The 15,401-nt window shown below is 43.0% G+C and overlaps 1 pseudogene; it reads left to right on the top strand.

The window, feature by feature from the left end:
* LOC129485737 (phosducin-like protein 3) overlaps window positions 1-3,101 on the top strand; it is a 58,281-nt pseudogene extending 55,180 nt beyond the window's left edge.
* The last annotated feature ends 12,300 nt before the right edge of the window (window positions 3,102-15,401 follow it).

Here is a 15,401-nt window from a genome sequence, read left to right as displayed (position 1 = left end):
TATAACTTCCAGCACTACTTTAAGTACCTTGACTTACTTTTTCTTGTCAGTTTTGATAACGCTTTCTTTTTTTGTGTGTATACATAATCAAGTCTTCTTTCCCTTGTTATTTGATCTGAAAATTTGAAAAGCAGCAAACAGTATTTCTGTTATTATGACTATGTAATACTATTGACTGTGCAGCCAAGTATTATTATTACATTCCAAATTTTCGTGTTCTTGAAGACTTTCTCCCCCTCCTCCTCCTCCTCCTCTTCCTCCTCCTCTCCCTTTTCCTGTTTCTCCTCTTTCTTCTGCTTCAATTGCTTCTTTGCATTGCTTGCGTTTATCAAATCTTTATTTTTCCAGTTTCTCAAAGATCGCACAAATCGTCAGCCTCCCATTTTTCCAGATCTTTCCCTCTTTGTGCCTCCATCTAGACTGAGGGTCTGCAGATGTGCTCCTTAGCTATGATGCGGGAACCTCACTTTGTTATTCATCTGAGATGGACCCCATGCCTTCTTTCTTGATTTACTCCCTTCTTTAGCTGGACCATGTCCTCCAAATAACTCCCTAAGAAACTATATGGAACAAGTAAACCTAAATCCTACATACCTGAAGAGCTGTTCATTCTACCCTCATTGTTGATTGAGAGCTTTGCTGAGTATAAAATGTGAGATTGAAAATAGTTTTACCTTGTAATTTAGAATGTGCATTCCAGCTGGTTGCAGTGGCTTACGCCTGTAATCCCAGCAGCTTGGGAGGCCAAGGCAGGAGAATCACTTGAGGCCAGGAGTTCAAGACCTGCTTGTGCCATGCCCAGGAACTCAAAGCTGCAGTGAGCTAAGATCGCATCACTACACTCCAGCCTGGGCAACATGGGGCGGCTCTGTCTCTTAGAAAAGAAGAGAAAGTTCATGCCAGTATTTGTTAGAAATCCAGGGTTGCTGAGGGGAAGTTCAAAAGATAGTTTGATTTTTGTTCTTTTATTAGTGACCTTGTTTTTTTGCTTATTTGTTTTCTTTATCTCTGGAAATTTCTTGTTCTCTTTTATATTTTTCTGGAAACTTTACAGTGGTAAGTTGAAATGAGTCTATTATCTATTCATTGTTCTGGGAAACTAGTATCATTCAGCTGTAGGAAAACTTCTTTTGTTATTTCTTGAAATATTTCCTCCCACCCATTTTTTCTGTACTGTCTTCTGAGATTCCTATTACAGGTTGAGCATTCCTAAAATCCTGAAAATCTGAAATCCAAAATGCTCTAAAATCTGAAACTTTTTGAATGCCAACATGATACCACCAGTGGAAAGTTGAAAGTTTCACACCTGACCTCATGTGATGAGTCGCAGTAGAAACACAGGCACATAACACAAAGTTTATTCAGCATTTCCAGAGGGAAAAAGATCTTCCCAGCTCCCTTTAGTGTCATTATCTTTTCTGCACACTCCCAGAATCCCCCATGCAAGTACGCCCACAGGAAGATAAAGCCTCACCTGCCAGTGGTTCGCAACCAAAATACAATTGCGTTTGTTTTTAAATGTGCCAATTTTAGTTGCTGTTTTAGTTACAAAACAAACATGTTATATACCCGTAAAATACAAAGGCAAAAAATAAAAGACAAATCGCTTAAAAATACTGTCAAATCAGTTTGGTGATTAGCTAGAAAAATTGGCATGGGAGAAGTTTTAAAAATCTAAAAAGATTCTGCACTCAGCCAGGCGTGGTGGCTCACACCTGTAATCCCAGCACCTTGGGAGGCCGAGGAGGGCAGATCATGAGGTCAGGAAATCGAGACCAGCCTGGCTAAGACGGTGAAACTCCGTCTCTACTAAAAATACAAAAAATCAGCCGGGCATGGTGGCGGGTGCCTGTAGTCCCAGCTACTTGGGAGGCTGAGGCAGGAGAATGGTGTGAACCCAGAAGGCGGAACTTGCAGTGAGTGGAGATCTCGCCACTGCACTCCAGCCTGGGCAGCAGAGCAAGACTCCGTCTCAAAAAAGATTCTGCACTCAAATTCCATTGCAGGTGTTCTTATATCCCAGACATTTTAGAAATTATAAATGAGGCATTATAGATGTATTTTATGCAAAAAAAAAAAAAAAAAAACTACAGAACTTCCAATCAATGAACTCATAATCAAAGAAGAGCTCTGGACTCTATATCAAATGACTGACTAATGAAGATAGTATTATACATGTGGGAATGAAGTAAAACTTTGTGAAGTGATAGTTAATTAAAATATGGCAAGCATTTATTACAGTAACTGACATACCAACATTACATAAATAGTGGGCATTATTGTTAGTTAAAGTGTTTTTTTTTTAAAAGGGAGCTGAGGGGAGGGGGCACTGCGGCACAACTGGCTTGAGTGATTGCAAACAAGATGCAGGACCCCAACACAGACACAATTCTTTCAGACTTTCCTTAGCGGGCAAGATGCCCTTGTTGTGTAAGATGTAATTTCCCACCAAGGAAAGTCTGAAAGAATTGGAGAAAAAGGCGGAAGAGTAGCAGTGTGTCCTCTAGCAGTCAGTGGTAAAAACATAAGAAGATATGACTTTGAAGAGCTGGAGGGTCATGAAGACGAATGTAATGAGGAGAATGAACGTGCTATTGAAATGTACAGACAGCAGAGACTGGGTGAGTGGAAAGTAATTAAACAGAAGAATAAATGTGGAGAAGTCTTGGAGGTCTCAGGAAAGGATTATGTTCAAGAAGTTACCTGGTGAGGATTTGTGGGTCATCTTGCACCTTTACAAACAAGGACTTCCCCCCTGTGCCCCGATCAATCAGCGCCTCAGTGGACTTGCCAGGAAGTTTCCTGATGTCAAATTTATCAAAGCCATTTCAACAACCACCTGCACACCCAATTATCCTGATAGGAATCTGCCCACGAAATTTGTTTACCTGGAAGAAGATAGCAAGCCTCAGTTTATCCGTCTTCTGGTGTTTGGCGGCATGAACCTGACAAGAGATGAGTTGGAGTGGAAACTGTCTCAATCTGGAGAAATTAACGCAGACTTGGAGGAAAACCCTAAGAAACCAACTGGAGACATGTTGCTGTGCTTAGTGTGGCACTCTGTCCTCATGAAGAGGGACAGTGATTCCAAGGGTGGCTGAGGCTGCAGCTGCTGTAACTTGCTGACTTTCTTGTGACAAATTGTCTGGACTTTTTTAAAAAAGAAAAAGTAAGAATAAATCCTTTTGGTTTTTAGTTTTGTATAGATTATGTTTCAAATCTTTATATTTCAGAAGTAATCATTGCTGGAAATTTTGTTAATTTTTTTGGAACTCTTTTTTTAAATTGTAATATTTCCTTTAAAAAAATTAAAACCATCTATTGGTATTAAAAAGAAAAAGCTCAACACTATTCCAGGCCCTGGGCATACAGTGATGAGAAAAACAACCCAGGACCTTGCCCTGTGGATCTTACGATTGAGAGGGAGAGGCAGACATTGACCAAATTATCAAATAAATCCTTAATTACAATGTCTGAGAAGGGCTATGAAGGAAAAGTACAGAAGGAAATGACAGCACACATTGGGGTCCTGGTCTACAGGGAGGGTCACTAGGAAGTCTTTGAACTGAATTTTGCATCATGAGTCAGAGTTCACCAGACAAGGAAAGGGCGGGTTCCAGGCAGAGGGAGCAGCATGTTCCAGTACCCTGCAGCACGGAAGATTGGCCCTGGGGCATCTGGAACACCCCAGCCACATGCTGAAGCTTGAATCAGTTTGGAAAAACGATGAATGCAGTAGGGTTCATGCCAACATCTTTTATAGATTCTTTGTCTTTCTGACCAAAAATATATGTTTAAGTCTTATCTACATTTTTCTTCCCATCATAATTATAAATTCAAGGAGAAAGTAAGGGAGGAAAAAAAAGAAGAAAAGCAAAGTCATGCATATCTTGGATGTTAAAGGGTAAGTCATAATTTGTCTGCTTCCTCCCCGGTAGAAAGAAGTCCATACAGTTAATTGTGGTCATGTGATTTAGAGAGGTCAGAAGTGTCAATTTTTATTGACCTCTTAATGTGTATAATTCTGGCTTAGTCTGTAATCTTCCACAATGGAATAATACTTAAGACTTCTATTTGTTTTCTTTCCATTAGTTGCAGCTGTTTTTCTACTGTTATTTTATTCAAGTAATTAACACACTGATTTATTTTGTCTTGTCAGCCTGGAGCAACAATGCTGAGAGTACACATTTTTATGTCAAACAAACACACAGACCTTTTGAAAATGAATCACACTGGATTCCTTCTTTCCAGATTCTCCTGAAGTCAAGTAATAAGAATTCTGGGGAATTCATACACTATTGGCCAAAAAGGTTTTACAAACAACAATAATCTGCATAAACTCTTCACTCTTTAAGACCATTCGTCTTAGTCAGCTGATTTTTCTCAGAATACAACCAGTGTGATAAATGTGTGCATGTTCATATTTCAGCCAATGAGGAAGCCTGAAAAGCCGTGGTGCTAAAAGTGCGTTTCCCATAGTTCCTTGTTGTGAGATCATAAGGGGAAGATGTCGTATTGTGGATAAAATGCTCTGGATCTTAACTGAGACTAAGTTGCTAAGCAAGCTAGACTTTAAGATTCAGAAAATTTACTCTGGACAGCAAATCTTAAACTTACAATGGTCTTAATTAAGGACCAGTGAGTTAAATTGAGTGTTTAGAGGCCAATTTTTTTTTTTATTTTAAATAAAGAACATTTGTTCGGTGTGATACTGCCAACAGGATTTTATTCATTGTACTGATCTCTCTTTACAACTCTGCCCAAGTAAACCAGCCAAATCTCCGTAGTCTATTCCAGAATCACACTGGGAACACCAGCATGAATTAATAGGAAGTCTGAGTTACACAATAATTTGTGAATAGCACCCCCTTAACTGCCAATAAGAATTTGCAAAAATGCTAATGGCTAACCAGGTGTAGCCTAGAAAAAAAATGTTGATCTTTTAATGCAAAAATTCATGTCCAGCCAAACCAAAGGAACCTTTTTCAGGAGTCATGTGGCCTGGCTTCTCAACTCCGTTTTGTGGCTTATTCTGTGTGAGCTTGCATGAATCAGTTGACCTTTTTATTCCTCCATTTTCTCATCTTTAAAATGAGGGGGCTGTGCTAATCATCTATATTGTTTTTTACTCCTAATTTCAGATCTCTACATCATTTCAAGTAGCACATGGTCTGTACATAAATGGATCCTACTAAATTGATTCTCACAAAACGTTAAAAAGTTTACTTGTTTAAGTAGGTTAAACATCCCCACATTAGGAACTCTGAATCACATTCTCACTATTAATTTTCTCATAAATAGCACAAAAGTAAGTTGCAACCCAGTTTTGCCTGCAATATCATAAAATCTAAATTAGTTGAATTTAAACTGGTGAAATGTGGTGAAATGTTAAGTGTCATTTAAAATTTAAATTAATTGTGCATGTTCTGTCTTGGGTCCTTGTCTCTTTCTCTACACCATCTGCCCAGGAAACTGTAAATTGCCCAAGTTTCCACAGATACTCACAACTCCTGAGAATCTAATTCCAGACAATTTCTCCCCTGAGCTCCAAACTAATGTTTAATACTAATAATTTCCACTCCTTGAGTGCTTCTTACAAGTCTGGTACTGAGTATGATTCTAACCACGTCGCCTCTACCTTTATAATACTCCCACTAAGTAAACAATGCTATCTCCATTGTCGAGATGGAGATCAGAGAGGAGAGTGATCAAGGCACACTTTGATCACTTGTCACTTGTCAAAGCCATGACTGTAATGCAAGTCTTCCTGGCTCAGACATCCATGCTTTTTTTTTTTTTTTTTTTTGAGATGGAGTCTCACTGTCACCTAGGCTGGACTGCAATGGCATGATCTCGGCTCACTGCAATCTCCACCTCCTAGATTCAAGTGATTCTCCTGCCTCAGCCTCCCAAGTACCTGGGACTACAGGCATGTGCCACCACACTCAGCTAACTTTTGTATTTTTAGTAGACATGGAGTTTCATTATGTTGACCAGGCTGGTCTCGAACTCCAGACCTCATAATCCACCCACCTCAGCTCCCAAAGTGCTGGGATTACAGGCGTGAGTCCCTGTGCCCACCCCAGACATCCATGCTGTTTCCACTGGTCCACAAAGGTGAACGACATCAGTAGAAAGGCAGGATATTAAACCATGATTACTGTTCCTGATCACAGTCTTCTTCTGGGCATAGAGAAGTGGGGGTTGGAGGAAAGGCACCAGTCCAGTGAGGATGAGGTATGGAATCTGAGGTCAAGAGCAGTGGCAGGCAGACTGAGAAGGCAGTTCTGGGCAGGAATGGAACAGCTTTGAGGGCCAGGACAGGGAAAGTCAGCTACCATAACACATCATGGGGTTGGCTGGTTGCAGTGGCTCATGACTGTAATCCCAGCACTTTGGGAGGCCAAGGCAGGTGGATCACCTGAGGTCAGGAGTTCGAGACCAGCCTGACCAACATGGTAGAACTCTGTCTCTACTAAAAATACAAAATTAGCCAGGTGTGATGGTGCATACCCATAATACCAGCTACTCAGGAGGCTGAAGCAGGAGAATCTTGAACCCAGGAGGCGGAGGTTGCAGTGAGCTGAGATCGCGCCACTGCACTCCAGTCTGAGGAACAAGAGTGAAATTCCATCTCAAAAAAAAAAAAAATCATGCAGTTGTCAAGAGGGAGCAGCAGATGATGCCTATCATCTGATAGGAATCTATGGAATAGATTTCATATTTTAAGAGAAGCATTGTGGAAGTTACTTTAAAATTGTTTTGGGAGATTTTTTTAGGGGTCTTGCTCTGTTGCCCAAGCTGGTGTGCAGTGACACTATAGCCTCAAACTCCTGGGCTCAAGCGATCCTCCCAACTCAGCCTTTGGAGTAGCCAGCACTACAGGTGCATGCCATCACACCTAGCTAATTAAAAAAAATTTTTTTTGTAGAGACGGAGTCCCACCATGTTGCCCAGGCTGGTCTTGAACTCCTGGGCTCAAGCAATCCTCCCACCTCAGCCTCCCAAATTGCTGGGATTACAGGTGAAGGGCAACTGTGCCAGACCTGAACAGCTTTTAAAGTTGAAGTTGGATTATCTCACTCTTCTGTGCCTTACTGCTCCCTGACTAGGGTCAAAGTCTTCCCGGTGGTGGTGAGACCCTGCCTGTCCCTGCTGCCCATGATCACTAACCTCATCTCCTAATAAGGCCTTCGTCTTACCCTGCTCCAGCCTCACCAGCCTCCTCCCCTCTCACATCCAGCAGGCACACTCTAACTCAAGGCCTTTGCACTGCTTTTCCCTCTGCCGAGAACACTCGTCCCCCAGGCATTTGTGAACCTCACTCCCTTGCCTCCTTTTGGATGTTGTTCAAATGTCTCCTCTGCAGTGAACCATATCCTAGACCACCTTATTGAAATCTGCAAACCTCCTCCTTTCCTGTGCCACACACAGATGCCCTCCTCAATACACTGTTGCTCTTTCATGTTTCTCCAAAGCCTCGTTACACGCTCACAGACTGCTGTGGGTTGAATTGAGTCTCTCCAAAAAATGTTGCAGTCCTAACCTCCGGAGCCTGTGAAGGTGACATTATTTGGAAAGAGGGTCTGCTATGGTTTGGCTGTTTGTCCCCCAAACCTCATGTTGAAGTTTGATCCCAGTGTTGGGGATGAAGCCTGGCAGGAGGCGTTTGTTTAGTGGGGACAGGTCCCTCATAAACGTTTGGTGCTGTCCTCACAGTGTTGAGTTCTAGCTCTATTAGTTCCCATGAGCACTGATTATTAAAAAGAGCCTGGCACCTCCTCCCCTCCCTCTCTTGCTTCCGCTCTGGCCATGTGACCTCTGCAAGGCTCCACTTTGCTTCCTGAGGCCTCACCAGAAGGAGATGCTGACACCAGGCTTCTTGCACAACCTGCAGAATTGTGAACCAAATAAATCTTTTTTCTTTATGGATTACCCAGCTCAGTATTCCTTGTAGCAACACAAAAGTGGACTAAGACAGGATCTTGGTGGATTATCAACTAAAGATAGGGTCATTAGAGTGAGCCCTAATCAAATACAATTAGCGTCCTTATATAAAAAGAAATTTGGATACAGGGACACACAGGAAGAACACCACACAAAGATGAAGGCAGAGATCTAGGTGATGCTCCTACAAGCCAAGGAACACCAAGGATTGCCAGCAAACCACCAGCAGCTGGGGACAAGACCTGAAGCAGATCCTCCCTCACTGTCCCCAGAAGGAACCAACCCTGCTGACACCTCAATCTTGGACTTCCAGCTTCAAGAATTATGAGACAATAAACTTCTGTTGCCTAAACAACACAGTTTGTGGTACTTTGTTATGGCAACCTTAGCAAACTGAAACATACTGTATCATTTGCCTGGGTTTTTCATTTATTACCTGTCTTCATCCCACTCCACCTGCTGCCTCCACAGGTGAGCTCTACATAGGTAGGGATTTGTTTTTTGTTTTTGCTCTTATATCCCAGCAGTACATATTTGTTGAATGAACAAACAATTGCCCCTCACACCACATTTCTAGTCTTTTCTCCCACCTCTCCCCAAGACAAAGTAATTTCAACTTTTTCTGTAAATACCATGGACTTTGACACCTCCTTAACTTTGCTGAGGTTTTCTCTGCCTCAGATGGCCACTTGCCCTTCTCTCTCTGTCAAGGTCTCCTTATCATTTAAGACACATCCATGTCATTCCTTCAGTGACAAACTCCCTTCCATCCCCTTTTCTGTTTTATTATCCACTGTGGTTGTGGCTCTTTGCCTGTAAACAGTGGCCTCCTTGAGTTCTGGGACCATAGCCTATTAATCTTTGTAGCCCCAGAACCTGGCCCAGTGTCTGGCACACCAGAGGTGCTCAGTTAGTGTTTGCAAGATTGAATTAAATCTGTATCCTGCAGCTTTCTTTCTTGCTGCCCTTCCCTAGACTGCTAGCCACAGCAGGGTGCAAGAGGATTAGAAGGAACTTTGCAGAGCAGAACTCAGATTAGGGCATTTGAGCGCTACGGGGCTGCGCCTCTCTGCGGAGTCTTTGTCTCCGTGCAATCTCATGAGAGCTTCCTAAATTGGAACAGTCGGCGATGTTGTATCCAAATCACTCAGCTAAGCCTTCAGAGGCATTTGCCAGAAATCACACCAACATAAACAGCTCAATCAAAGAAGGGGTGCAAATCCTTCTCCTTTTTATAAAGTGGAGCGAGTATCCTATTGGAAAAAAAAAAAAAGAAAAGAAAAAGACAGTCATTTGAGACAACACTTCCCAGGTTGCTGGGCAAGAATATGCTGGCTCGGATTACAGGTAATAGTCCTGTCTGTTTTCCTTTCTGCCCTAGTTCTTTCCAGTGGGTGGGATAAAGACCCAGTGTTTTCACCCATCTTTGTAAAAAGGATAAACCTGAGCCTCCTCCAGAAATGAAGCAGGCATTGTGGGATATTTTGGGTTTTGATTTTTTTTTTAAGAGATGGGGTGTTGCTATGTTGCCCAGGCTGGAGTGCAGTGGCTATTCACAGCTTCTATCATGGTGCACTGCAGCCTCAAATTCCTGGGTTCAAGCGATCCTCCTGCCTCAGCCTCCAGAGTAGCTGACATGACACTTACAGGCACATGCCACCAAGAAGGTGAAGGGTGTGTTTGGTCAACATTCATTTAGACTATTTGAATATTCACGTGGGTGTGATCTGAAAAGCCTAGAACAGCCTCAGCTTCCCAGAAATTCTAACTGAATGGAACTAAAATATTGAACATGCATTCTAAGGACTCACTATTTGTTGTTAGAGGGTTATCTGCCCCTCTCTGCTTTCCAAGAGGCATTCACTCTCAGAGTCTTGCAGTCATGACTAGAACAACAGAATAGGCCCTAGGAGACACAGAAAATGCCAAATAACATAATTTTTGTCTTCACTCCTTGTGGGTACTGTCATAGCTAGGTTAGCTTCAAATTCATAAGAATAAATAACTTCATGAACTCTCATTGTATGCATTTAATTGTAACCTGTTTTAAAATGCCCAGTTAAATCATATTCAATGGGTCATTCAGTTACAGACACAAACTACGAGCATATTCAGTGCTCAGGTCTGTGCTTTTCTTTACGTCCATCAAAAAGGGTGCCCCTGCCAAGCATGATGGCTCATGCTTGTAACCTTAGCACTTAGGGAGGCCAAGGTGGGAGAATTGCTTGAGGCCAGGAGTTCAAGACCAGCCTGGGCAACGTAACAAGACCCTGTCTCTACAAAAACTTTAAAAATTAGACAGATGTGGTGGTTCATGTTTGTAGTCCCAGGTACTCAGGAAGCTGAGGCAGAAACATCACTTGAGCCCACGAGTTCAAGGTTGCAGTGAGCTGTGATCATGTTAGCCTGGGAGACAGAGTGAGACCCTGTCTCAAAAAGCGGGGCAGAGGGGCGGGGTGGGTAACTCCTGTTTTTCACTTATTCAGTAGAAACTGTATTTTGAGTACACATAAAACCATTCTATTTTTCACTTTCAGTAAAAATTCAATAAATTACATGAGATCTTCAACACTTTATTTAAAATATGCTTTGTGTTAGATGATTTTGCCCAACTGTAGGATAATGTAAGTGCTCTGAGAGTGATGAAGGCAGGCAAGGCTAAGCTGCGATGTTCAGTAGGTGAGGAGTATTAGACGCATTTTCAACCTAAACAATGTGTTCAGCATACAATGGGCTTATTGGGAGATAACCCATCGTAGATTGAGGAGCATCTGTGTATTTTGTGTTTATGGCTAAAGAACTGTCCTCAAATTCTTAATAATTCAATTCAGCCCTTCACTTGGTCCCCTAAATTCACTGTGGAGACAGATATTTGCATGCATGATCAATCTTTGTGTATTGGCCCCATAATACTTCGAGCTACTGCTACTACTACCATTATTATTACTACTATGGCATGGACAGGCTTTTGTCCAGTGGGACTGGTGGTTCTTAACAAGTAGCTAATCACAGTCACTTTTCAGATCAAAGAAAGGCAGTACCTTCTCTCCAGAAATGCTTCACATGCTTCACACACTTCACACACTATTTTATCTATAATTTTAGGAAGTGCAAAAAGTTAATATCCCTCCAAAGCAGCTGTCAGCAAACTTTTTCTGTAAAAGCCAGATAGTAAGTATTTTAGACTCTGTAGGTCAAGAGGTAAAATCTTGGACATTATGTATGTACTTATATAATAAGAGAGAAAATAAATTCCCACACACTTTAATTGATAAAATTCGAAATATAGTAATAATAATTGAGTGTAATCTTTCTGTAATACAAGTCTACTAATGGGAAGAATGGACGTGGCGGGGAAGGAAAAACAGTTCACCTAATTGTGATTGGAAGTTAGCATTCCCTATCCCCTAATCCATGGCAGATGTTTGCTTCTAGGAGTGATTCTTAGCTTGAGGGCCTTAGGAGTGCAGGCAGTGGGCTGGATTTGGCCTAAGGGCTGGTTTGGTAATCCCTGCTCTAAAGAGCTAGAGACCGAGGTCTAGGCTATTTTCAGGAGACCCTGCTGCGACTGTGCGTAGGGCTGACCCTAACTAGATGCTGCTCTTGGCTCTGGACCCTGGTGACAGGAAACAGGCCTACACAGCAGCAGCCTCCAGAGCCAGCAAGGATTCCTGGTACAATGTTCTCGCAGCAGGGCTGGCTGGCTGCTAAATTGGGGCCACATTCCCACTGCTTGGAGCTGCAACCAGGAACACGCGGTATACTAAATTCTATTAACCTACATTCTATGACCTCCATAAGACTTTCTGTATAATCAGCAAGAATAACAATGCATAGGGAAAGAAATTCCTTTGCCCAGTGTTTGAAAATTGAAATGTAAAAAGCACATCAATGGATAAGGCTTTTTAATGAATAAAATTGTTTTCTTAATCTGCAGTTATCTTTCAATCAATAATCACTTTCAGAAAAAAAAGACCATCTTGAAAATTTTTTAAAGCTTAGAATAAATCACAATAAACTAATCAAGAGGCAGTGTTCGGCAAAAACGATTATGTGAAAGCGTTAGTCTTGTCCTCATACAGTTCATCTTTTCCTACTTAAAACATTCCGTGGTAACAGTCAATCACAAGAGAAATGTAATTCTATATAATGTTTTCAGGCCTAAAATGTATGAAAAGCTTAGGCCACAAAGAAGAATCATAAATGCATTTCATTGTCGGCTGGAACCTATCATTTTATTTCAGTAATGGTTAAATAAATAAATAAATAAATAAATAAATAAATGCAACTCCCTTGATTCTAGATGGGCAGCACGGTTTTCGGCAAACTTGGTGCAAGTTCTCCACCTAGTGGATATTTTGAAAAGTGTAACAAAATGTAAATGTGCATGCCTGTTTGTGATACAGACACAGAAATAGACACCAGGAGTAGTGGTGACCAGAGTCCATATCAGTCAGTGACATCCTATCAGGTGTTCATCTTTTTTCCTTCCTATTTTTTCTCTTCCACCCAGGCGCTACACAGTTCAATGTGATCCACCTGCCCTAGGCGGTCGCTTAGAGGGATCGTGCCAGCACTGGGATGGCCAATGACAAGGCTGGCTGGCTTCTGCGGAGTGAGCCCTTCTCTCTTCCTGATTGTTCAATGCTTCAGGCATGGTGGATGCTCTCTGGCAGGCTCTGATGAGAAACCAAGACCTTCATGCCAGTGCCCAGCCACTCGCTTCTACCCCAGACCTGCTTGTCCCTTATGGTCCAGGCTTTCTCCTTGCAGGCCTAGGCCCACCAGCCCAGCCGTCTGCCCCAGTTCAGGAATCCCTGCCACTCTCCTTAGCGCTCAGTTGATGATGAGGCGCAATGCCCAACTCACCACCCCTTGGCGTTCCTGTTACCTCTGTGTTTCAGGGCCAGCCTGAGAGAAGCTGCAGCGCAGCAGCAGTCCAGTGTCGGCTTGCATCTTATCCCACGCTGACCCATCCACAAACTAAGCTTGGCCTTTCTCCTCCTCCACCAGCGATCAAGAAGGACCCCCGCCATGCAGAGTAAAAAGAGGAAGAGCCGGTATGCCCGCGGTGGAAGAATGGGGGTCTGAAATCCCGCCGTGGGGTTTTTTTTTTTTTTTTCCTACTCTATTTTTCTCAAAACTTTAAAAATGAAATCTCACCTTTTGTACCTCAAACTGATTCTAGTACTAGAACTCCTATGCTAGGTAATGAAATGGGGAAGAGCGTGAGTATAGGTAGAACAGGAGAGGGATACGAAATGATCGAAAGGAAGAAATAGCTGCATTGGAGGATGTGCGTGGGCCATATCTGGAGAGAGGATGAATGAGTAGAAAATCGAGAACTTTCTCCACTTGCCTTCCATTCTTCATGCTTTTTAAACATTTTTTTTATTTTTAGAGACAAAGCCTTGCTTTGTCACCCAGACTGGAGGGCAATGGTGCAATCACAGCTCACTACAGTCTCCACCTCCCAGGCTCAAGCCATCCTCCCACCTCAGCCTCTTAGTAGCTGAGAATTCAGGTGCATGCCACCATGCCTGGCTACTTTTTAAAAAAAAAAATATTATTTGTAGAGACAGAGTCTCACTGTATTGCCCAGGCTGGTCCTGAACTGCTAAGCTCAAGCAATCCTCCCGCCTCTGCCTCCCAAAGTGTTGGGGTTACGTGTGAGAGCCACCAAGCTTGGCCCATCACGCTTTTTTTTTTTTTTTTTTTTTTTTTTGAGAGAGTCTCACTCTGTCACAACCTCCACCTCCTGGATTCAAGCAATTCTGCTGTCTCAGCCTCCCAAGTAAGTGGGACTACAGGTGCATGCCACCACGTCTGGCTAATTTTTTGTATTTTTAGTAAAGATGGGGTTTCACCATATTGGTCAGGCTGGTCTCAAACTCCTGACCTCAGCTGATCCACCCACCTCGGCCTCCCAAAGTGCTGGGATTACAGGCGTGAGCCACCACGTCTGGCCTATACCACGCTTTCTGATTTTCTACTTTCCCCTTCTTCTCAGATTCCTTTGGTTCCTCAGGACCCTAAGGGCCGGAGCGTCCCAGAGCACAGTTCCCAGCACACTTCTCTTTCCTTTCCACGCTTGGTGGTGTCACCCCATATCGTGGCTTTAAGTATCTTCTCTAGGCTTGTAAGTCCCAAATTTACATCTCCAGCTTAAACCTCCCCTGTCCTGCAGACTTGCATACCCCACTCCCTCCTCGTTGTGTCATCTGGATGGCCTGCAGGCATCTCACAACACAGTCGTCTACAACTAAGCTTCTGATGCCCCCAGTCTTCCACATCTCAGTAATGACTTTATTTTTTCCAGTTGCTCAGGCTAAAAATGTGGAGTCATCCTTGACTCCTCTTTTCCCTTCACTCCCACATTTGATCAATAAGCAAATCCTGTCAACAGTGTCTTTAAAACACAGGCAGAATCCAACCATTTCTGCAGTGACCATTGTGGTTCAAGCCACCATCCACTCCTGTGTGACTATTACCTCTGAACAGATCTTCTTGCCTCTCCCTTTGCCTTTTCTGTCTGTTCTTCACAAAGCAGCCAGCATTGTGCTGTTAAGCAGAAGTCAGGTCGTGTCAGCCTGGAGTGCTGGTGCATGCCTGTACTCTCAGCTCCTCAGGAGGCTGAGGCAGGAGGGCCGCTTGAGCATGGGAATTCAAGGCTACAATTAGCTATGACTGCACTTGTGAATAGCCACTGCAAGGCCGGGCCCGGTAGCTCACTCCTGTAATTCCAGCACTTGGGGAGGCCAAGGCAGGCAGATCACTTGAGGTCAGGAGTTTGAGACCAGCCTGGCCAACAAGATAAAACCCCATCTCTACTAGAAATACAAAAAAAAGAAAAAAGAAAAAATAGCCACTGCACTCCAGCCTGGGCAACATAGCAAGACCCCATCTCTGAAATATAAAAGAAAAATAATGAAAATATATATATGAAATTCAAAAAAAAATTGTTGAGAGAGGGTCTCACTCTGTCATTCAGACTGGAGTGCAGTGGCACGATCATGGCTCAGTGCAGCCTCAACCTCCTAGGCTCAAGTGATCATCCTGCCTGAGCCTCGAGAGTAGCTGAGACTACAGGTGCATGCCACCACGTTCAGCTAATATTTTTATTTTATTTTTTGTAGAGATGAGTTCTTGCTGTGTTGCCTAGGCTAGTCTCAAACTCCTGAGCTCAAGCAATTCTCCTGCCTCGGCCTCCCAAAATGCTGGGATTATAGGTGTGAGCCACTGTGCCTGGCTTAAAACAAATTTTTTTAAATCCTATGTTGTTACCTGGGCCTGTGATGCACCCAACCTGACCTCTTTGTTCCTGAACAATGCAAGCAAGTCCTTTACACCTGCCCTTCCTGCCACCTGCATGATCTGCCCCAGGAGTCTGCAGATCCTTTGCTCCTTTCAGATTTTTATTCAAATTTCACCTTCTCTGAAAGCCCTCCCCAATA

This window comes from Symphalangus syndactylus, chromosome 7 (genome assembly GCF_028878055.3).
Source record: "Symphalangus syndactylus isolate Jambi chromosome 7, NHGRI_mSymSyn1-v2.1_pri, whole genome shotgun sequence".
Lineage (NCBI taxonomy): Eukaryota > Metazoa > Chordata > Mammalia > Primates > Hylobatidae > Symphalangus > Symphalangus syndactylus.
Note: the sequence above shows the minus strand (reverse complement) of the source record. Positions and strands in the feature narration are given on the sequence as shown.